Source organism: Triturus cristatus, chromosome 11, assembly GCF_964204655.1.
Source record: "Triturus cristatus chromosome 11, aTriCri1.1, whole genome shotgun sequence".
Lineage (NCBI taxonomy): Eukaryota > Metazoa > Chordata > Amphibia > Caudata > Salamandridae > Triturus > Triturus cristatus.
In genome coordinates this window covers 67,108,719-67,133,896 of record NC_140594.1, presented here as the reverse complement: position 1 = coordinate 67,133,896, position 25,178 = coordinate 67,108,719, and positions in this window count along the sequence as shown.

The window sequence follows — 25,178 nt, the reverse complement described above, 5'->3', positions numbered from 1 at the left end:
CCTCCCTCGGGAGGACCTTTAACCTTTTTTCCCCACCCCCATCCCTGAGATAGATGTTTTGAAACAAAGTATGGTTAATGTGTTTTTTCCACAGGGTGTTAATTATGAGGAAAGGTCGAATGTAGTGAATGTAAATGCCTTTTTGTCGTGTTTTTAGGCTGTATTTCGAGTCAGGCGGTAAGGTCATCGGTTGGACAGACTAAATTTACCAATCTTTTGGGGTGCCTTACTAAGTGGGGTGCCCAGAGGGGAGGGACATGTGGCTCTCACCAGACTCCAGGGCCAGTTACAACCGGTTGGTTGCAACGGGGCGGGCCAAAGGGGGGTTACGCTTTCCATTGGCTGGTTGGCCACCCCGCCGCGGGCGTAAGTAAGCTGCGCTGTCTGCATGGCCCCTTTATGGAGTAAGTCTTGAACGTAGGGGGGTTGCCTGGAAGGAAGTACTTCCGGGTCAGCTGGGCTCCCTGCGCATGCGCACTCTGGTTAGGGTGCGCGGGACAATTTGGATTAAAGGGGGAGGGGCCAGCGTTTTGACCTTGCCGTAGGCCCAAAGGAATACGCAGAAATGTGATCAGCAATATGCTTAGACTAGGATAGGAACATTATGTATTAGAGTCTTGTTCAAGCTAGGAATGAATCAAATGTACCCAATCCTGTCTTGTCATTTCTGCGTAATTATATATTTGTTTGCAAATATGTGTGTTTGTTAATAAATATGATCGGGGGTCGACGACCCCCTATTCCAAACAAATGTCTAAATTGGTTTCTGTCACAGCAGAGGGGAGGAGGGGCGGTAGGCCGTACTCGTCCATATGTCATGGGAAGGCACTAAGTGCTTTTAAAATACCCCTCACACACTATGAATCCCATGGTGTCATGCTTCATCATAGGGGTCTTCCCGTCCCTCTACGGGGCGGGGCATGCTGCGACCAATAAATATATGGGAGCACTGTTGTTTGTGAAGGAATAGGCTATGTTTATGCTATGTATATTGTGATGGTGAAAGTGGTAGGGTTAGTGAATAGTTACAAATAAGTATTACAAATTCTCTGGCCAGTGGAAAAAACAAAGTTATTCAATTCCCTGGCTAAGAATGTTAAAAATAGGGCATTGTGTAGGGGGTGTACCTTAATCTGATACTCCCTACTGGGTCAACATGTTTCGTAAGCAGTCCCCACTGCTTTACTCATCAGGACCTAACTACGTACCTACTACACTCAAAATATTTTAATTGAATAAATTGTATGCCTATTACTCAAAATCAAGACCTCCAAAAAATTAAGCAAGTCTGGAGAAAGTTATGAAGGGTACAATGACCCTTATCATTTTGAAATAGCACATATTCAGTATCTAAAATGATAAAAACAAAGATGAAATAAACAACATGAGGGTTGTTCATTTAAACACATCACCATACTGTGGATTTGCGTTCTCTGAAAAAAAATGATATATTTTTCTACTGTTACTAACTGTAGGGTTTGTTAATCCAACAATTTCATGAGAAAACAGTCCGCAATGTGCGGAATATACTCGCTGATTAGTTAGTTGTGATACAAAATCAGGGCACACGCGCTCACACACACGCATTCGTGGCGATTCTTCGTTGTTATGATAAAAAGCGGGAAGACGTTCACCTATGTCAACTGCATTAGTAAATTCTCGATCTTTATGAAATATGATGGCAGGTGCTCGGTGGGGTATATGAACATACTAGCACATCCACTACACTTATATTCGATTGTTGGATTAAATCGTACATTTATGTTAGAAAAACGTAAATTTGGAACGGACACAACTCCATATATTGTACATGTACTTAATGATACTCAGATACATACATTGTTAGGAATAGTTATCCTGCTTCATGAGCTTGCACCGGGGGGAGGGGGGGCCTTGTAATAGTCACTGTATGTAGGGTGGAAAAGTTTAAAAGCATTAGCCATGTCATCGTGGAGCTGATTGTAAAAGACCATACCGTAGAATTGCCTCATTTTTAACGATTTCGGCCACAGTCTTACTTACATGCTGAAGGTATCTCCTCACCTCTGCCTGCCGCCGTGCTGCTTCGTGTAGCACGGGCCAGATACTGAAGTTTTAAGCAGGTTCTCAGTTGAATGTTGCAGGAAGTGGCGCCCAATGTAAAAAGACTAGTGCGTATCCTTTTCAAAGATGGCTGCTTGTTTTCGTCCCACTACGGGAGTATTGGAAAACTACTCACTCCCTGGAATAGCGGGAGATCAAGAATGTCTCAGTTTTTTCAAAACAAGAAAATAAAGGGAAAACTAAAAATAAAGGTAGTTTGCTTTCTGGAGGACCCCTGTTCTTTATAAAAATTGATTGGGGTGTCATGATTCTCATTATGGAGGAACGGTGATGTTACCGTTTTTAAAAAAAAAAGGGTTTCATTTTATATGTCGAGAATAACATTCTCAGCCAGGGAATTGAATACATTTGGTTTTTTTTGCACTAGGCAGAACATTTTTAATACTTTTTTGTAACTATTCACTAACCCTACCACTCAATCAATCAATCAATCAAAAGGTCTTTATTTCGATTTACATCATAAAAGACATGCTATACATATAAAACACAATCCATAATAAATTGTCCTAGTATAGTCCATAAAATCCATAAATAAATACGTACTAAAAACAAAATAAAAAGTTGTTAAATACAATACAAAGACTCACGACTGATGCAATCAATAGCCGCTAAAAAAAAAAAAAAAAGAACAAATTTCATAATATAATGAACAATAATAATGAACAATAAGGCAATTCTACGGTATGGTCTTTTACAATCAGCGCCAGGATGACATGGCGTGATTGATAAGTGCTAACGCTTTTAAACTTTTCCACCCTACATACAGTGACTATTACAAGGCACCCCCTCCCCCCGGTGCAAGCTCATGAAGCAGGATAACTATTTCTAACAATGTATGTATCTGAGTATCATTAAGTACATGTACAATATATGGAGTTGTGTCCGTTCCAAATTTACTTTTTTCTAACATAAATGTACGATTTAATCCAACTATCGAATATAAGTGTATTGGATGTTGTTGGAAGGTGGGTTATTGGTAGGGGCAAATGTCGGTCTGCCACTAGCAATAAGGCCACCAACACATAATAGGACCCAGCATAGGTCTTAGAAAATTATTCCTATACTCAACCCTTGGTAACGTGGCTGCGAGCAGACAGGCTCAAAGACAGGTATGTAAAGCATTCAAAAACACCATTTCAGTAAATAATTAAGACAGAACACAAAATAAAAATCCAACACCAATTTATAAAAATATATAATACTTTTATCTTTTAAATGACACCAAAACGAAAAAAATCCACTGTAGGGAACCAGAGATATGAATTTTTAAAGATTAGTCACTTTCTAGTACTTAGAAACCATCAGTGCCCCTTTTAGTCATTTCATTTTCTCTGACAGGGACACACCTTTAGAAGCGGTTCTGGAGAATGTCTCACCACTGTGTAGTGTAGCCTTCTCCAGCAGGCTAGGTCCAGTTAGAACTCCTTCCTGAAGTTCTGCTTGCGGGTCCCAAAGTATCCAACACGCAGTCCAAGGTTCTGGAATCTCCAAGAGGGTCCTTGAAAGTGTGAAACTTCAATTCCGCAATCCACTTGAACAAAACCCTTTCAAATCCACCGGTTCTCCAGGCTGGGGATTCTTTGTGGGGATGTCCAGGTGAGCTCTGTTAACCTGTAGCTTGCAGGGAGTCTACTTCTTAGTCCTTTTGTAGCAAGGTAATCCACAGGGCTGCAGTTTTAAAATGCGCAGTTTTCAGAGGTCAGGCCTTAGAAGTCTTTGCACAGCAGAACTTCACAGCAGGGCACGTCTTGCTTCAAGTAAGTTTCAAGCAGCAGATCTGGAGGGCTCTGCCCCTCTCAGATACTTATTCAAAATTCTCTGGGTCAAGCCACAGGTCACTTCTGACCAATGAAAGCAGGGTAACTCCTCATAGTTATGACCACATCCGGTAGAGTGTGGCATTATGTTGTGCATCTTTCTTCCAAATTCATAATGGCTGATTTTCCAGCAAGGAGGTAAGAGCTGGCTAAACACACCCCCTGGGATGGCTTATTTCCATGGACTCTCCCCCTACCATCTGCACATACCTTCCTTAAGCCTAGCGCTGACTCCTGGTCAAGAGTGTCAGAGGGAAACTGAAACCCAGGCCTCCCCTCTGCCTTTGAAGAGCATAGTTTACGACTCCACCTCCTGGCCTGGCATACCTATAGAACAGCACACTGCCCTCCCAGCAGTGTGGTTCTTTATCACCTCTTCAAAGCAGCCTGGCTAATCCACTTAACTCTAACCAATCAGGGCAGACCACTGGAAGGCTGAATTTGGACTTACAAACAAGAAAGTCTTATAACTTCTTGTATGTACACTTTAGGAGAAATTCAACAATATAATATTGTTGGATTTACTACTACCATTCTGGGAAGTCTTTGAATGGTCCGGCTAGTCCTCTCCTTTCACTATTTATTAATCTTTAACTTCCTACCATGTTACCTATGGGCCATGGGGTTTACAATGGGGAAAACGACTTGGGTCAGTTTTCTAGCACCAGGGCTTATAAAAACATATTTTATAACTATTTCCCTAATCTCTACAGGACCCCCACCCCCTGTGCAACAAAGGGAGACTTTAGGGGTTCTGAATCTGCAGAAATATTGCAGATCGTACTTAACCAGGTTTTCTAGCATCAAAGTCGAATTTGAGCAGCTCTTTACTTTTTAAAAGCAGTCCTGGCAACCAGGGCTGGTTTTAAACTGACCCCAGTCTTCAGCAGAGCACACATGCAAGTGCAGAAAAGCTGCTGGCCTCTAAACTGCCATGCCCCAGGATACTGGGGACCTCTAGGTAGTTTCAATCCCCTGCCATATTATATAAATCTAGTGTGTTCCTTTCAGCTTGGCACTGGCCCTGGGCCTGGTTAGGCAGAGCCCAGGGTCAGTCAGAGTCAGTTACCACCAGTTCCAGTCAGCAAAAAGTTGGGGGGTGCCCAGGGCACAGGATGACTTTGCAACATAGCCCCCCCCCAAACGAAAGGTGATGGGTTACTAACCTACACCCTGGTAGTCCTCATCAGCTAAGTGGAAAAACCTGGAAAGTCCATCTGCATTGGCATGGGCAACCCAGGTCTGTGTTCCACTGTAAAGTCCATTCCCTGTAGGGAAATGGACCACCTTAACAGCTTGGGAGGATTCTCCCCTCTCATCTGCATGAGCCACCTGAGAGGTCTGTGGTCAGTTTGAACACGAAAGTGAGTCCCAAACAAATAGGGTCTGAACTTTTTCAGTGACCACACCACAGCAAAAGCCTCTCTCTCAATGGCACTCCACCTCTGCTCTCTGGGAAGAAGCCTCCTACTAATAAATGCAACTGGCTGATCAAGGCCCCCTTCATTTAGCTGTGACAACACTGCCCCAATCCCTTGCTCTGAAGCATCTGTCTGTACTACAAATTCTTTTGTAAAGTCAGGGGCCAGTAACACTGGTGCTGAACACATAGCAGCTTTCAGAGTGTCAAAAGCCTTCTGACACTCTGGGGTCCAAATCACCTTTTGGGCCTCTTTTTAGAAGTCAGTTCTGTTAGGGGCCCCACAATGGTCCCGTAATTTTGAACAAACCTTCTATAGTACCCTGTCAGTCCAAGGAATGGCCTGACCTGAGTCTGGGTAACAGGAGCTGTCCAATCCAAAATAGTTTGAATTTTAGCTTGGAGAGGCTGTACTTGGCCCCCACCTACCAGGTGGCCCAGGTACACCACAGAACTCTCAACTATTTGGCACTTGCTTGCCTTAATAGTCAGGCCTGCCTGCTGCATGGCCTGAAGCACTTCCCTTAGGTGGTTTAAGTGATCCCCCAGGTAGAACTGTATACAGCTATACCATCCAGGTAAGCTGCACTGAACTGTTCCAACCCAGACAAGACCCTGTTCACCAACCTTTGGAAGGTGGCAGGTGCATTCTTTAATCCAAAGGGCATTACCTTGAACTGATAATGTCCCTCTGGTGTGGAGAATGCTGACCTCTCCTTTGCTCCATCGGTGAGGGCAATCTGCCAGTAACATGAAGTCAAATCAAAAGTACTCAGGTACTTAGCAGCCCCTAACCTATCAATGAGCTCATCAGCTATAGGTATTGGGTGAGCATCAGTCTTTGAAACTGCATTCAAACCTCTGTAGTCCACACAGAACCTTAACTCCTTGGGTGCCCCCTGAGGATTAGGTTTAGGTACCAGCACCACTGGACTGGCCCATGGACTCTCAGACGGTTCAATTACCCCCAGTTCCAGCATCTTAGCAACCTCACCTTTAATGCTGGCTCTGACATGGTCAGACAACCTGTACAGTTTATTTTTGACAGGTAGGCTGTCACCAGTGTCAATGTGGTGCACACACCACTCAGTGATGCCTGGGGTCAAAGAGAACAGGCCAGCAAACTGCTCCAGCACCTGCTTACAGTCTCTGTGCTGCTGGTCTATCAATTTGGAAGAGAGTACAACTCCCTCCACTGACCCATCTTGCACATTAGTGGAGAGGAGGTCGGGCACAGGTTCAGTTTCCTCCTCCACACCCTCATCAGTGACCAGTAACATGGTCATGTCTGCCCTGTCATGGTGGGGTTTCAATCTATTCACATGCAGGACCCTGTGAGGGTTCCTGGGGGTGCCAAGGTCAACCAAATAAGTAACATCACCCTTCTATTCTAAGATTGGATAGGGCCCACTCCACTTGTCATGGAGGGCCCTGGGAGCCACAGGCTCCAACACCCACACCAATTGTCCTGGAGTATACTCGGGCATAGTAGCCTTTTGATCATACCAGTGCTTCATGAGCCCCTGGCTGGCCTCCAGTTTCCTGTTTGCCTTGTACATGTACTCTGCCATTCTAGATCTCCGGCCTAGCACATAATCAAGCACATTGTCCTTTGCTTCCTTAAGAGGCTTCTCTAAAGACTCTCTTAGCAGGCTCAATGGCCCCCTCACAGGGTGTCCAAATACCAACTCAAAGGGACTGAAACCAACCCCTTTCTGTGGCACCTCCCTGTAGGCAAACAGTAAGCATGGGAGGAGAACATCCCATCTCCTCCTGAGTTTCTCTGACAACCCTTTTATCATGCCCTTCAGGGTTTTGTTGAGTCTCTCAACAAGACCATTTGCTTGTGGGTGATAGGGGGTGGTGAACTTGTAGTTGACACCACACTCATCCCACATAGCAGTCAGATAGCTGGACAGGAAGTTCGTGCCCCTATCTGACACCACCTCTTTTGGAAAACCCACTCTGGTGAACACACCAATCAGTGCTCTAGCCACAGCAGGTGCATCAATGGTTCTAAGAGGTATGGCTTCAGGGTATCTAGTGGCGTGGTCAACTACCACTAAGATATACCTATTCCCTGATGCAGTAGGTGGGTCCAGGGGACCAACAATGTCCATCAACACCCTTTCAAAAGGAACACCAACCACTGGCAGTGGTATTAGGGGAGCCTTTGTCTTGCCCCCTGCCTTGCCACTGGCCTGACAGGTGACACAGGAGCTGCAAAACTCCTTTACCTTTTCAGACATAAGGGGCCAGTAGAAATGGTTCACCAACCGGTTCCATGTCTTTGTCTGTCCCAAATGTCCTGCCAAGGGGATATCGTGACTCAAAGTCAGGATGAACTCTCTGTACTTCTGGGGCACCACCAACCTCCTGGTGGCCCCCTCCTTGAGGTTTCTGGCCTCAGTATAAAGCAGTCCATCTTCCCAGTAGAGTTTGTGAAACCCACTGTCATCCCCCTCCTCTTGCTTAGAAGCAATCCGCCTCAAGCTCTCAAGGGTGGGACAGTCACGCTGTCCCTGACTGAACTCCTCTCTGGAGGGTCCACCTGCTCCTGTCAGTTCTGCCAAATCTGACAGCTCTGGCAGGGATGGAGTCCCTCCCTCAGAGGCCAGATCCTCCCCATCAGGGTTAGATTCTTCCTGCACCTCTGGAGTTCCCTGGGCTGGCTCACCAGGCCCAGTGCCCTTGTCCTTGGATGCTTGGCCCTTTGTTCCAGGGTCCAAGTGTCCAGCCCATCCCTTCTGGCTAGCCTGTGACCTAGTCACAGCACATACCCACTCAGGGAGCTCCAATATTTTCATATGGAGTCCTCTCTCCACCTCTGACCACACAGAGGCTTCAAGATCACTGCCCAGTAAACACTGGACTGGGAGCACCTTTGACACAGCTACCTTCATAGGGCCTGCCACACCTCCCCATTCCAAATCCACCACAGCCATAGGATGGAGTTTGGTAGTGCTGTCTGCATATGTCACCTGGTGAAACACACCAGGTAACAACCTCTCTGGAGGCACCAGCTCATCCAGGACCATAGTTACACTAGCCCCAGTGTCTCTGATAGCCTCAACCTCAGCCCCATTCACTTTAGGCCTCTGCCTGTACTTGTCCATATTTGGAGGTAAGGCAGCAAGGGCTGCAATATTCACCCCACCCAGGGACACTAAGGTTGCTTCCACCACCTGACTACCCCTCTCTGGGGCACCACTCTCCACCCCTACACTGACACTGGCAATCCCTGTGGATGGCCCCTTAGGGGGGAGCTTCTTGGCGCAGACAGCATCTCCCTGTTTGTGCCCTGGCTGGTTACAGTCAAAGCACTTACCCACCTTTGAGGGATCAAAGAGCCTACCATTCTTTCCCTGATACCCCCTCCCTTTGAATTTGGGTTGGCTCGGGGCACCCCCTCCTTGTGCAGGTTTTTGTGGGTCTTTGGAGGACTCTTGGTTTTGACCTTCCTTTCCCTGGGCTTTCCCCTGGGGAGGGACCTGTCCTCCTTTCTTCTGGTCACCCCCCTGGTGCTGAATGGAAACCCGGGTTCTCACCCTCTCATCAGCTGCTTCTCCCAGCTCTCTGGGGTCTGTCAGCTTAGAGTCCACTAGATACTGGCGTAACTTCTCTTCTGCGCAATGAGTCAAAATATGTTCTTTCAAAAACAAATTATACAATCCCTCATATGAGCCAACTGTGTTATCAACAATCCAGCCTTCCAGTGCCTTCACTGAAACGTCCACAAAGTCTACCCAAGACTTTGAACTCAATTTCTGGGTGCCTCTAAACTTCACCCTGTACTGCTCTGGAGTCAGACCAAATCTCTTGACTGAGCATGCCTTCATCTGCTGGTATGATTCTGCATCCTCTCCCTTCAGGGTCAGGAGCCTATCCCTCCCAGCTACTGGAATCAACTCCCACAGGAGTGCACCCCAATACCTAGAGTGGACCCTACTCATTTTAAGGGCCCTCTCAAAAGCTGCTAGCCACTTGTCAATATCATCCCCCTCAGTGTACTTAGGTACTATGCCCTTGGGAAGTTTAGGTTCAAATCTACCACCCCTGGACATCTCAACATCCTCTTCACTTTCGCTGCCACCATTCCTCTTCTCCTCCTCCCTCTCCCATCTTCTCTTAGCCAGTTCGAATTTCTCCTTCTCCAAGGCAATCAGCTCTAATTGAGCCTGAAGCTGTCTCTCTGCAAGGGACAGTAGTGGTACCTGAGTAAGGGACCCTTCCCCACTCCCACCACCACCTTGATTCACCTGGCTAACACTAGTCACAATGGGAGAGGTCTCATCCTCACCCCTCTCTCGGGTGAGGTTGGGGGGAACATCCTCCCACGCCTCTTGCTTTGCCTCAGCTACCCCAGCCCTGGCCATTAGGGACTTAAGCAACGCTGTCTTCTTAATCTTGTTGGAAGCAGACAGCCCCCTAAGCCTACACTGTACCCTAAGATCACCCACTGCGAACTGGGACAGTTTAGCCAGGTCCAGCTCCATGTTTCCCTAGTTTTGGGTCACAAAAAACTAGGCACAACAGACTTAAAACAATTTGGAAAAATCAAAACAATGGATTAAAAACAGTTTAGTCCAAATTCCAAAAATCAAACTCAAAAGTTTTGTTCTCAGGCAATTTAGAGGATTTTTATAATCTTAAATCATTCACTGAAAGGTGTACTTTTTAAATGCAAGTCCACATCCACACCGCTGAACACCAAATGTTGGAAGGTGGGTTATTGGTAGGGGCAAATGTCGGTCTGCCACTAGCAATAAGGCCACCAACACATAATAGGACCCAGCATAGGTCTTAGAAAATTATTCTTATGCTCAACCCTTGGTAACGTGGCTGCGAGCAGACAGGCTTAACTTCAAAGACAGGTATGTAAAGCATTCAAAAACACCATTTCAGTAAATAATTAAGACAGAACACAAAATAAAAATCCAACACCAATTTATAAAAATATATAATATTTTTATCTTTTAAATGACACCAAAACGAAAAAAATCCACTGTAGGGAACCAGAGATATGAATTTTTAAAGATTAGTCACTTTCTAGTGCTTAGAAACCAACTGTGCCCCTTTTAGTTATTTCATTTTCTCTGACAGGGACACACCTTTAGAAGCGGTTCTGGAGAATGTCTCACCACTGTGTAGTGTAGCCTTCTCCAGCAGGCTAGGTCCAGTTAGAACTCCTTCCTGAAGTTCTGCTTGCGGGTCCCAAAGTATCCAACACGCAGTCCAAGGTTCTGGAATCTCCAAGAGGGTCCTTGAAAGTGTGAAACTTCAATTCCGCAATCCACTTGAACAAAACCCTTTCAAATCCACCGGTTCTCCAGGCTGGGGATTCTTTGTGGGGATGTCCAGGTGAGCTCTGTTAACCTGTAGCTTGCAGGGAGTCTACTTCTTAGTCCTTTTGTAGCAAGGTAATCCACAGGGCTGCAGTTTTCAGATGGCGCAGTTTTCAGAGGTCAGGCATTAGAAGTCTTTGCACAGCAGAACTTCGCAGCAGGGCACGTCTTGCTTCAAGTAAGTTTCAAGCAGCAGATCTGGAGGGCTCTGCCCCTCTCAGATACTTATTCAAAATTCTCTGGGTCAAGCCACAGGTCACTTCTGACCAATGAAAGCAGGGTAACTCCTCATAGTTATGACCACATCTGGTAGAGTGCGGCATTATGTTGTCCCAGAGTGCATCTTTCTTCCAAATTCATAATGGCTGATTTTCCAGCAAGGAGGTAAGAGCTGGCTAAACACACCCCCTGGGATGGCTTATTTTCATGGACTCTCCCCCTACCATCTGCACATACCTTCCTTAAGCCTAGCGCTGACACCATGGGACTCACAGTGTGTGAGGGGAATTTTAAAAGCACTTAGTGCCTTCCCATGACATCTCATGGAGCACTTCTTTATTCACTTGCCTCTTAACCACACTTTCTAGGTCTGGCTTGACAGCTCAACTGTTGCCAGACCTTATGTGATCAACACAAAACAAGCATTGGCAATGCCAATAGGTCTGGCCTAAGAATTAAATTGTCTTTTGTGTCACTGATGGGTTTAGGTACCCAGTAAGTCATACTACATGCACTCTGTCATTCGTCTGTGCACTCATTCATTCATTCATCTGTTCCCGGGCTCATTCTAGCACTCCCCCTTTGACACAATGGCAATAAAATGCACACAGACTCCACAGCATATGTGAGATAAATTGAGAGTATGCAAGTTGTGTTACAGGCTATAGAGATGTATTTTTATTACATGTTGTCTCACAAATCACCATTGTAGGGAAAAGTTTTGTCGTTGGCAACCCACTCTCACAATCCCAGAGGGTTTTCGCTCTGATGATTCTTCTTTGGCCCTATTGAGAGGATTTATATATTGTTTTGAATTTTTCTTTATTATTTTATAACACGTTGCATGATGGTTGCTAGTTTATATGCACTTGGAAAGCATGTGTTGGTTAAGGTGTAAAGCTGATGGTAAAGGGTATAGGCCTATTGGTTCATTTGGAAACAGGATGCTAGAGTCCATATAGATGAACTGTTTATTTCGAAACAGTATGCGAAAGTCTCCCTGCTTACTGTGCAAAGTATGTGTTAAAGGCAAAAGGTTTTTAAGGAGAGATTGATATTAGATTATGCTAAAGCCAACAGGCAGGTATTTGTTAGATGGAATCTTAAAGATTATCGTGGTAGACAAGGGTTTTGGTATTGATTACACCTCTGGCAATCACTTGGATTTGAAGATTTGCAATGTGATAATCTGTGTTATGCCCTTTTAATAGGGACTGACTACAGTTTTGCAAACTGTAATTTTGTACATATTTGTAATTGTATTCCCTGCTCCTTATGGTTTCCAGCTTATGTGCAATATAGGAGGCCTCAGTTCATTGTGGAGACAAGCCAATGATGACAGCCAGAAGTGTGATTGGTTCATTGGGAAATGTTTGCAAATGCCAAAGGTCTGATCTGCTTTTTGTTTTTAAAGGTTAAAACAACGGTAGCAGAATTGGCTTACTTATTGTAAAACATGCTTCTGACGCGAATGCCCCTTTAAGGGTGGATTTTTATTAAACTATATTGAAGGCTGTAGACTGGTATTTTGTTTCATGGAAACTCGCAGGTTGATTTAGTAAGTTGTAGTAGTTTTGGTGTTGATTATACCCTCACAAAAACCCTTAAGGCTATTAGCTTAGTCCTGGGGAATCCTTGATAGACATTCCTATGTGGGGCTGTGTCTGCTAGGCCTTTGTAAAAATACAGCATCTACATGCACACATACACATACAGAGAGGGCCTTTGGGTCAATGCTCTTCTGTTCCTTCAAATATCATTCCCATTTTGTTTCTCCCCATGACAGCGTACTAAATGGGTCAATTGGTTAGCCGTTAGCCAATTTCTGCCACTGGCTCTATTGCCCTGTGAGTAATAGTATTATACCTGATTATATGTGCACATCCACCTAAAAATGAGCGTGCTTCATTTTCTGGGCTGGTGGCCATTCTTTTATTTTTGCATATTTTCCTTTTATAGGTACCCTTTCAATTCTTATGCTCTACTTTTTTTTAACCTGCTGCAGCCCCCTTACAGTGCCCCAGCAGTTTGCTTGCCCCTCATTTCAGCTGCAGTGGACTCCATCCAGTGAAGCCACTGTTTCTGAACTAGACAGCCATATCGGAAGGGTATTGACTATGATGTATCATTGTTTTACTGTTCCAATATGGCATTGAGTGGAGTGAGTGAAGTGGAACTGACTGGAGTGAAGTAGCATTGAGTGGAGTGGCATTGTATGGCATGGAGGGGAGTGGCAATCGTGTGGAGTGGAGTTAAGCAGCATTGTGTGGCATGGAGTGAAATTGCATTGTGTGGCATGGAGTTAAGTGCCATTGCATGGTGTGGCATGGAATGGAGTGGAATTCTGTGGTGTGGAGTGGCATTGTGTGGCTTGGAGTGGCATTGAGTGGAGTTGAGTGGTATTGTGTGGTGTGGAGTGCTGTGGCATTGTGTGGCATGCAGTGGAGTGGAGTAGCATTGTGTGGAATGCAGTGGAGTGCCATTGTATGGTCTGGAGTGGAGTGGCATTGTGTAGTGTGAAGTGGAGTGGCATGGTCTGGTGTGGAGTTGCATTGTGTGGCATGGAGAGGACTGGCATTTTGTAGCATTGAGTGGAGTATCTCTGCTTGGCACTGAGTGGCATTGTGTGGTGTGAAGTGGAGTGTGTGATGTAAGAGTGGCATTGTGTGGCATGGAGTGGCATTCAGGGGAGTGGAGTGGACTTGAGTGGTGTATAGTAGACTGTAATGACATTGTGTGTAGTGAAGAGGAGTGGCACTGTGTGCTGTGGTGAGGAGGGAGCGATATTATGTGGCATGAAATTGCACTGTGTGGAGTAGAGTGAAGTGCCAATATGTGGTGTGGACTGGAGTTGATTGGAATGGTGTAGCATGGAATGGAGTGGAATTGTAAAGGAAGAAGTAGAGTGGCATTGTGTGGGGTGGAGTAGAACAGTGTGGAGTACAGTGGTGGGGAGTGCAATTTTGTGGAGAAGAGAAGTGTGGAGTCAAATTGTGTGGCATGGAGTGGAGTGAAATTTTGTGATGTGGAGTGGACGGTAGAGGAATTGTCTGGCGTGGTGCGCAATTGTGTGGAGAGGAGTGAAATTGTGTGGTGTGGAGTGTAATTTTGTGGCGTGGAGTAGAGTGGAATTGTATAGAGTAAAGTGGATTGGGGTGGAAATGTGTGGACTGTAATTGTGTGGCATGAGTGCAGTGGAAATATTTGGAGTGCATTGGCATGCAGTAGCATTTTGTAGCGTGGAGTGGAATTGTGTGGCGTAGGTGGATATTTATGCCATAGAACATAATTGTGTGAAGTGGAGTGGAATTGTGTGGAGTAGAGGTGGGTGGAAATATGTGGAGTGAAGTGGAATTGTGTGGTGTGAAGAGGGGTAGAATTGCATGTCATCAAGTGGAGTGGAATGGAATTGTGTGATGTGGAGCAGAATTGTGTGGCATGGAGTGACATGGAGATGTGTGGTGTGGAATTGTGTCTTGTGAAATCGAACTGTGCAGCATTGAGTGGAGTGGAATTGTGTGGAGTGGAGTGGAACTGAGTAGAGCGGGGTCGAATTTTGTGGCATGGAGTAGCATTGAGTGGAGTTGTGTGAAAGGAGTGGGAGTTGTGTGGAGTGGAGTGGCTTCGAGTGGAACTGTGTAGAGAGGAGTGAAGTAGAATTGTATGGAGCAGAGTGGACATTTGTGGCGTGGAGTGGAATTGTGTGGCATGGAGTGGAATTGTGTGGCATGGAGTGCTGTGGAATTGTGTGGTGCAGAATGGAACTGTGTCCCATTGAGTGGAGTGGAATTGTATGGAGTGGAGTGGAATTGAGTGGAGTGGAGTGGAATTTTGTGGCATGGAGTAGAGTGAAACTGTGTGCAATGGAGTGGAGTTGTGTGATTGGAATTGAATTGTGTGGAGTGGTGTGGCTTCAAGTGGAACTGTGTGGAGTGCAGTGAAGTGGGATTGTGTGGCACAAATTGGAATTGTGTTGGTGTGGAGTGCAATTGTGTGGATTGAAGTGGAATGGAATTGTGTGGCATGGAATTGTGTGGCATGGATTTGAGTGGAATTGTGTGGAGTGAAGTCGTTTTTTGTGGTGTGATGTAGAGTAGAACAGTGTGGCATGGAGTGGTGTTGTGTAAGTGGAGTGGAACTATGTTAGTGGAGTGGGGTGGAGTTGAATTTTGTGGAGCGCAATGAAGTGGAATAGTGTGGAGCCGACTTGCACTGTGTGGCATTGTATGGCTAGGATTGACATTATTTGGCATGGATTTAGATTGTGTGGCATGTAGTGGAGTGGCATTGTTTAGCATGGATTTGCACTCTGTAGAGTGGAGGGGCATTGTGTGGAGTGGAGTGGAATTGTGTGTAACCCTGGGCGGACAACTACGCTACGCTCGCGAAGTTTGCATAGTTTGTGCTACTTTGCGCTACGCGAATTGCACGTAGCACAGTGCAAAATCGTGTAGCGTAGTTGGCATTTTTTGCTCGCTCGCGGTCCTCAACGTCAAGTTGGCGACCACGAGCGAGCAAAATGACATCCCGGCGAGCCTTTTTCCTCGTTCGCGATCAGCAACATCACGTTGGCGATCGCGACCGTGGAAAATAAACCTCCCGGCGAGATTCTCAACGCGGGGAGGTCAGGTTTCTCATTGTGAGTGGTCACGTTTGCTCACGACCGCTCGCAATGAGAAACTACCAGTCCGCGTTGAGAAAGCTGCCGCTTGAGTAAAAATCTACTTGAGCGGCAGAAAACGACAGCTCGCACTGTGCAAGATGCTGTTTTCAATGATTGCACAGTGCGGACAAGCATCCAGCATTGTGCAATCATCACGAACAGCGCACTACGCAGTTCGTGTAGTGCTACGCGTATCTCGCGTAGTGCGAAGTGCACTTCGCGAAGCTACGCGTAGCGCTACTACGTGAACTACGCCCAGGGTTAATTGTGTGGCGTGGAGAGGCACTCTGTAGAGTGGAGTAGCATTGTGTGGTGTGGAGTGAAATTGTGTGGCATGGACTGGATTGGAATTGTGTAGAGTGTATTGGAATTGTGTGGCATGAAATTTTGTGCGGTGGAGTGGAATTGTGGGGCATGGAGTGGAATTGTGTGGCATGGAGTAGAGTGGCTTTGAAAAGCCTACAGTGAAATTGTGGAGTGACGTGGAGTGAAATTGTGTGAAGTGGAGCAGAGTAGAGTAACATTGTGTAGCATGGAGTGTAATTGTGTGGCATGGAGTTGAATTGTGTGGAGTGGAGTAGATTGGTGTGGAAGTGAATGCTATGGAGTGCAGGGGAATTGTGTGGAGTGGAGTGATGCTCTGTGTGATTGTGTGGTATATGCAAAATGATGTGGCATTAAGTAGAGTGGAACTGTGTGTCATGGAGTTGAATTGTATGAAGAGGAGTGTAACGGTGTGGATTTGTGTGTTGTGGAATTGTGTGGGGTGGCACAGCATGGAGAGGAATTGTGTGGAGTAGAGTGAAGTAGAATTGTGTGGCATGGAATAGAATTGTGTGGTGTGGAGTGGCATGGAGAGGGATTGTGTGGAGTGGAAATGTGTGGCTTGGAGTAGAGGGCAATTGTGTGGTATAAAGAAGCATGGAAATGTGTGTCATGGAATAGAATTGCGTGAAATTGAGTGAAATGGAGTGGAATTATGTGAAGTGGAGCAGAGTGGAATCAAATTGTGTAGCATGGAGTGGAATTGTGTGGCATGGAGTGGAATTGTGTGGAGTGGAGTGGATTGGTGTGGGAGTGTGTGGCGTGGAGTGCAGTGGAATTATTTGGACTGGAGTGACATGCAGTGGTGTTGTGTCATGTGGGGAATTGTGTGGCATAAAATGGATCTGAACTGTGTGGAGTGGAGTTGAATTGTGTGGACTGATGGGGAATTGTGTGCAGTGGTGTGGAGTGGAATTGTGAGAAGAAGAGTGGTACGGTGTGGATTTGTGTGGTGTGGAGTGGTGTGGAACTGTGTGGGGTGAAGTGGCATGAGGAATTGTATAGAGTTGAGTGAAGTGGAATTGTGAGGCATGGAGTGGAAATGTGTGGTGTGCAGTGGCATGGAGTGGTTAGGGATGATTTGGAGGTTGAGTGGAGTGAGGGGGAGTGGGGTGGAGTGGAGTGGAATTGTGTGTCGTGGAGTAGAGTGGAATTGTGTGGTATGTAGTGGCATACAATTGTGTGGCACGTAGTGGAGTGGAATTGTGTGAAATCGAGTAAATTGGAGTGGACCTGAGTTGAGTGGAATTGTGTGGTGTAGAATTGTGTTGCCTGGAGTGGAATTGAGAGGGGTGATGTGGAATGGAATTGTGTGGTGTGGAGTGTAGTGGAATTGTTTTGAAAAAATTGGATTGGATTGGATTGGGTTGGATTGGATCGGATTGGATGCAACATGGCTTCAAAAAATGACCTTGTTGCTAACATAATGTGTGCACCCATACTGCTTGACCAGCAACCAATGGACTGAGATTTCAATGCTGGAGAGACATGACTGATCATTCTCAGCCCAAATACAAGCCAGGTTCTATTTGGAGCTTGCTTAGTTTTTTGGACAGGAAGGCCCACACAAATATCAATGTGATAGTAACGCCAAGGAAGAAAGGTGTTTGTAGAAGCAAAGGGCCCGATTCACAGAACTAACTTAAGACAAAATACTAAACTTACTACTTTTGGTATTCACAGAAGTTAGGATTTTGTCTTAAGTTTGTCTTAAGACAAACTTAAGACAGACTTAAGACAGTCTTAAGACAGACTTAAGACAGTCTTAAGACAGACTTAAGACTGACTTAAAACAGACTTAAGACAGACTTAAGACAGACTTAAGTTAGGATTTTGTCTTTAGTTTGTCTTAAGTTTGTCTTAAGTCTGTCTTAAGTCTGTCTTAAGTTTGTCTTAAGTCTGTCTTAAGACTGTCTTAAGTCTGTTTTGAGACTGTCTTAAGTCTGTCTTAAGTTTGTCTTAAGACAAACTTAAGACAAAATCCTAACTTCTGTGAATACCAAAAGTAGTAAGTTTAGGATTTTGTCTTAAGTTAGTTCTGTGAATCGGCCCCAAAGAGCTTGATTTCTATTTCCACTCTAATCCATTCAGTGTAACAGACATGCATCCCCAGACATATCAGGGCATCACAGACCTTTTTTTGCTCAATCTCATGTGCCTGACTAGCACTTGTCACTCTAAGGTGTTGAACGCTGACCGCTGAGGGTCTCTTAACTGGCTATCATGGAGGAGCCTTGTTCACTCTCGGAAATAACCAGACAAAGTATTCCAAAAGCCATGCGCAACCACCCACAGAATTAAGAAAGAGCAATTAATCTGTCAATCCTTCCCGTGTCCAGGCCTGGGGAAATGTACTTTGTTAGGTCAAATTATGCCACAGGCTCTGCTCCAGGTGGTGACCTCCTATCAGTTCCTTTAAGTTTCAGCTTTGAAACCATACTCTCCCCAAGGAACCAAAGACTTTGGTTTACGGGAAGCTGCTCAGTGGGTCTTGGGAATAACGCCACTGCATTGCTCTTCGGCATCGTTTATAGTTGGAACTACGACAGTATATGATCATCTTCCAACCTCCAATTTTCATTTTTTTATTTTTTAAACACTTTTTATTTTGAACAAATATCAGTCTTGCAGTAGGTTGGACGTTAAATCTCAAGTTATACAGACAGTATACATTACATTTAGTGTTGCATTGGGTCCCGGATTGCCATTTATCTTGTATAGACATCAGACTTCACTGTTGCAGCAGGTCGATCCCATTCCTCGCACCTCTCAGTTCATCTGTGGGGGAGATACAAAGTCCACCCCTTGCCTTAATCCAGTTCGCCTATTTTAGGTCCCATTTTTTTCGGGCATCTTCTGTTCTTGGAAAACTCTTTTTCTGCAATCATGGGTCTGTCCATGTCTATTTCCCACTCCCTTAGTGATGACTTGTCCCCCACTTCCCATTTCTGAGCGATGTTTCTTTTAGCCAGGACCAATCTCAGGAAGACCCAGGATTGTTCAGTGTGTGTTAAATCGGTAGCCTCCCATACGTTAAGCAAGCAGAGTTTTGGGGAGCTGGAGATCTCTTTCCCACAGGTCTTTCCGAGTTTGGCTGTAATTTCCTCCCAATAGGGTTGAATTGTGGGGCACTCCCAAACCATGTGGAAGAACGTCCCCTTCCGGGTACAGAGACTTAGGCCCCCGAGCCTGGCCTCCTCCCCATTTTAGCCAGGGTCCCCCTGAGAAGTATGTCCTGTGCAGGATTTTTTATTGAAAAAGCCTTAGCTTCATTGGTGTAACTACCTCTCATTTGGAGGAGAGGGCTGCCATTCGTCTTCTTCTAAGCTCCCTACGTCTATTTGCCATTGGAGTCTTTTGCGCATGAGCGGGTCGGTCTGTTGTTTATCAGTTTTCGGTAAGTCAAGATTATTGCTTTGCGGGTAATGGGCTCTGTGAGTAGTCTATCCTCCAACTGGGATGCCTCAGGCAAAGCCACCCCGCTGAGGAATGCAGACTTTATGGCATGGCTTATTTGTAGGTGCCTGAAGGTCTCCGAGTCTGCCAATTGTTACTCCTCCTGCAACTCTGTAAACGAGACCACACCGTCTCCCTTCCACGGGTCACCAAGTGTCAAGATGCCAATAGTGTCCCACCTATCAAACCCGGGGTAGTTACTCAGTGTACCCAGTTGTTCATATTCCCACAAGGGTGTTGCTTTTGTTCTTTTCTTCTACCATCGCATTTTCTTGAATGCCTGGTGCCATATCGCTATGGTGTGGGCAGTGGGACCTGTGAGTCACTGGCATTTAGGATCTGTGTAGAGAACCCATTGGTGGCCACCCTGGCTCATTAACCATTTGTCATTTGGTAAGACAGTTCAAGTTGGGGACCGTAGGTCCATTGGTTAATTACTGCAAGTTGGAAAGCCCAGTAATATTGTTTAAGATCGGGCAGGGCTATTCCCCCATCGTACCATCCTCTCGTCAGTTTTGGGGTTGCTATTCATAGGTTTTTCCCGTCCCACAGCAGGGTTCTTACCGCGCTCTCTATGTTAGTAAAGTATGTATCCGAGACCTTGAATGGGGTATTTTGTAGCACGTATAAAAAACTGGGGAGCGCCAACATTTTGAACAATGCCGCTCTGCCCAAAAGGGTCAGGGGCAGGGCTCGCCAGTGCTGCACATCACTGTGCAACTGTTTCAACGGGCCTTGGAGATTTGTACAATGGAATAGGAGAGGGTCAGGAGTTATAAAGATTCCTAAATATCTGAATCCCGATTCCACCACAGTAACTCTACATCTACAGCTCAACGGTGTTCGCGGCGCTGGGCCACAGATCATGTATAATATGGATTTTGTCCAATTTATTTTGTGGCCTGAGTGACCTAAAGGCATTCAACCCACCATCCAACTGCTGCCCTCACTCTATAGACCCAGCAACCTTTGACCCCGCCCAAATTTGTAGCAACTGCGGGATAACGTTTGACAGCGCTGCCCCCGCAATACCCCCCAACCCTAAATCCCCTCCTCAAACTAACCTCAGGGCGGGCCTATTAAACTGTAGATCCCTCGTCAAACACACAGATGAGGTCTGGCTCCTACTACAAGAGAAGGATTGGGATATCCTGTTCCTAACTGAAACATGGATCAAAGAGGACAACCTGACCTCTATCGCTCTTGCCATCCCTCCGGGATTTAAAATATGCCTCGCCAACCGGCCTGGGACAAAAAGAGGCGGTGGCGTAGCTATTATTTTCAAAGAGCATCTAGTACTGACATCCTCGGCTGCCACGGCTATCCAAGGAATTGAAGGTCTTCACTTCTGCTTCCAAGTGAGCCCTCAGCTCTCACTAGCAGGACTAGTGATATATCGCCCCCCGGCCAGCGCGGACCCCATTCTTACTACCCTATTAGACACTATAGTGCAGAGCTCGCTCCTCCACCCCCTTTTCTTAGTGGTAGGTGATTTTAATATCCACATGGATAAAGTAGACTGCGCCATGGCAGAGATGCTCCGAACAACGCTAGACGCTGCCGGCCTCAGATTGATCAATGAAGGCCCCACACACACTGGGGGCCATACTATTGATCTCATCTTTGCGAATATCAAGGATGTGCGGCCTGAAAAACCTCTCCCTTTGATATGGTCAGATCATTCACTTGTCCCATTCACTCTGAACATTCGAAGTGATACCAAGGCGCCAAGTAAATGCTACTTTATGAAAAGGCAATGGAAAAAACTGACCCCTGAGTCTATGTCCCCGGTTCTGGCGCAAACCACTCCCCCCTTGACAAATAATCCCAATTTGGATGCTTTACTATTCAATGAATGGATAGGAGGGATGGTTTCTTTTATTGCCCCAGCCTCTCGGGCTTTATCAAAAAGAGAATCCCCCTCAGCTCCCTGGTTTACGCAGGAACTTAGAGAGGAGAAAGCGGCTTGTAAACAACTGGAAAGACTCTGGAGAAAAAACTACGGCTTAGAAGAAAAAGCTAGATATAAGGAAGCATCAAAAAAATTCCGAAAAGCCATTAGGAAAAATAAAAAGCGCTTCTACGCGGACTCGATTATACAGGCAGAACAGTCCAGCAAACAAGTTTTTAAAGTAGTACAGTCCTTCCTCAAACCTCAATGCATTGAAAGAGAGGTTGTTCCCACACCATTACTTTGCGAGCAAATTTCAGAATACTTCGATCTTAAAATTAAAAAAGTATATGACTCCTTTGGCCCAGTAATAAGTACTGTGAAACAGGACACAGCGAATAATGGCGAGACAGGAGAAACACTCACCCAGTTCGCGCATATCCCTCTGAACGAGGTGAGGCAAGAACTTAGCCGCTGTAAATCCGGCTCCCCTGATGACCCCTGCCCTGCTAAACTATGGAGTGCCATAGCGGACTCTGTAGCGCCCACACTTCAAAGTATCTGGAATTCTTCCATTACGTCAGGAATCTTTCCTGACGTTTGGAAGCATGCCACTCTCCTTCCCCTAAAGAAAAAACCAAACGGGGACCCAGATGACCTCACGAATCTCCGCCCAATATCCCTTCTAGCCGCCCCGGGAAAAATGCTGGAAAAAGTGATACAACGCCAATTGAGTAAATTCGTGGAAACCAACAACATTCTCCATGAAACTCAGTCTGGCTTTCGACCCGGTTTCAGCACAGAAACAGCGCTCCTAGAAGTAGCCGAGTCAGTGAGGTGGTCGATGGATGCTGGAAGTTCAGCTATGCTGGTACTCCTGGATCTATCGGCCGCCTTCGATACGGTGGACCACGCTAGACTACTCAGCCGGCTGGCAGATATAGGCATTCAAGACAACGCGTTGAGGTGGATAAACTCCTATTTATTTCAGAGAACGCAGAAGGTGGCACTTGGGACGATTTCTTCCACACCTAAAACCCTCAACTGTGGAGTCCCGCAGGGCTCGGCCCTCAGCCCTCTCTTGTTCAATATCTATCTGGCCCCCCTTTTTACGCTAATTGCCAACTGGGGTGTTAAGGCAATTTCTTATGCCGACGACACCCAGTTGGTATTTCCATACTCTGAGATGACACAGGAATCCTTCGCAAACTTTAAAGGCTGTCTCCAGGACATTGCTCACTGGATGAATATTAACAAACTAAAACTAAATGCCAATAAAACCGAAGTTATCTTTTTCGGTAAGGGTCCCACCCCCGCCCCAGAGCTATGGTGGCCGGTGGAGATGGGCCCCCCCCCCTTTGCCCAGTCACTCGGCAAAAAACCTTGGAGTGAGATGGGATAATAAAATGTCTTTCATTTCCCATATCCAACAAGTGGCCGGTTGCTGTTTAAGTAAACTCAGAAACCTCCGAAAATTTCTTAAACTTCTACCAGAGAGCTGTAGAAAAATGGTGGTCCATGCAACGGTCACCTCACGGCTTGACTATGCTAATGGTCTTTACCTGGGCCTCCCAAAATTCCTAACCCATAAATTGCAGGTAGTTCAAAACGCGGCTGCGAGGCTGCTACTGCGAATTCCTTTCAAGCAGTCAGTCTCTCCGCATCTTCGAACCCTGCACTGGCTTCCTGTGGTCAACCGGATAAAATTCAAAGCTCTGACACTTGCGTTCAGATCTTTGCATGGCTCCTGCCCACTTTACCTAAAAGAACGCCTTCCAAGATATTCCCAAAGCCGTGCATTACGGTCTAATGACCGTGTCCTATTGGTTGTCCCACGAGCAAAAAAGGCCCGCCTTGGCGGTCGTACCTTCTCAGCAAACGTCTCCGTTCTGTGGAACTCCCTCCCTCAAGCAATCCAGCAGGTTCCATCTGAACCCTGCTTTAAGAAGATGCTTAAGACCTGGCTCTTCTCCCAGCCACGCTAGGTCTTCTATCTCCGCCCCAGGACTTCTGTGGTTCCTCTAGCGCCGGGACACCTCCTCGTGAGGTAGCTGTTCGCGCTTTACAAAATCCAGTATTATTATTATAGTGTTTGCAGATGATCGCAAATATGTTTAGGACCCTATGGATCGAAGTTGCGGGGGCAGCCACATATGTACTCATCATATAGGGAGATTTTGTCTTCATGGTGTTCTGTCCATTTCAGCCCCCTGATCAAAGGGTCTCCCCTCACCCATGTCGCTAAAGGCTCGAGCTTTAAAGCAAATATGAGAGGCGACAGAGGGCAGCCCGGTCGGGTTCCTCTTACCAGTCGTAATTGTCGGGATGTGTGGCTATTGACAACTATATGTGCTGTTGGGTCGGTATATAAAAGTTTGACCCACTTCAAATACGTAGAGCTGAAGCCCATGCGCTCCAATACTGCAAATAGGTAAGTCCATTCGATCATATTGAATGCCTTTCTGGCATCTAGTGAAAGCAGGGCATCTTCCTGGATTGTTTCTGTCCTTCCCAGTACACTGTAGTCGGCGGAGGTTGAGATCAGTGCTCCATCCAGGCATAAAGCCTGACTGGTCCGGATGTACTAATTTATTAATGATGGGGAATAGTCGATTGGCCAGTGCTTTGGCCAAAATCTTTGTTTCCGCATTGAACAGTGAAATGGGCCTGTAGGAGCCACACTCCTCTGCCGGTTTGCCTTGTTTTTGTTATCACCACAAGTGATGCTAATCTTAGGTTGTCTGGGAGGGAACCCTTCTGGAAACTTTCTTGGTACATGGCGCTGAGGGTGTGTGTGATCTGAGAGGCAGTCAACTTTAACAGTTCGATGGGGAGGCCGTTGGGTCCCATGGCTTTCCCTATTTTATGCCTAATATGGCCACCGATATTTCCTCCTCTGTGAGGTCTCCTTCTAGGTATTCCCGGTCTTCCGGGGCCAAGGAGGTGACTGGGATTGTGGCCAGCAGATCTCTACAGTACGTGAGTATAGTTGCGGATGCGGGTTCGTATATGTGGCGAAGTGAGAGGCGAATGCCTCTGCTATCTCCTGAGGGTTCCTCAACTCTTTTCCCTCAGCGCCCCTTATTAGGGGCACCCACCTCTGTGCCCAGTCCTGCTTTTCCAGCCAGGCCAACAGTTTACCCGTTTTGTCACCTAGCTCATAGATCATATGCTGTATGGCCTTCTGTTTGGACCTGGCAGCCTCCTTCAATAGTTGCATGTAGTCAAGACTTTTCATGTTGATGGAGTGTCTAGGTGTGTCATCATCTGTGTTTGCTACCCTTGCTTCCTCCTCCCGGATTTCCCTCTTGAGTGTCTCTATGCATGCCCTTAACTCTTTCTTGTGTCCTACTGTTAGTGCGAGAGCACGGCCTCTGATCACTGCCCCAAATGCTCCCCACAGGGTTTGTGAAGAATCTACTGTGCCGGTGTTTTCAGTAAAATAAAGGTCTATGTCTTTTATGACTTCTGTTTTTACATGTGGTATTTTCAAACACCACGGATTAATCGTGGGAGCTGTGCGTCCAGTATTGGGCTGCAGTTCTATTTGCGTGAAAACTGGGGCGTGGTCGGAGATACACCTCATCAAGCACCTTGCCTCTCTGAAATTCCAATTTTTATTCTGGTTTAATTAAAACATTCTCAGCAAATGCTTTTGCTGCGGCTTATCATGCACCTGTTCAAGAACTTCACCTCTAGCGGCACAATCTGAATACCCTCGGCCATACCTCTTAATCATGGCCCCAATTCCAAAAACCAGTAAAATAGAACTGGAGTCCTATTCCATTATTCTCTAGCTGAACCAAGGCACTTTGAGACACAGTGGGCGGAAGAGTGGAACCCATGGTTGGGGCCTACATGCCAGGCCTGTTAGAGCTCTAACACAGGGCCCAGTCTGAGCTTCTTAACTCAGGGAGGCAGCACAGACCTTCCCGGACCT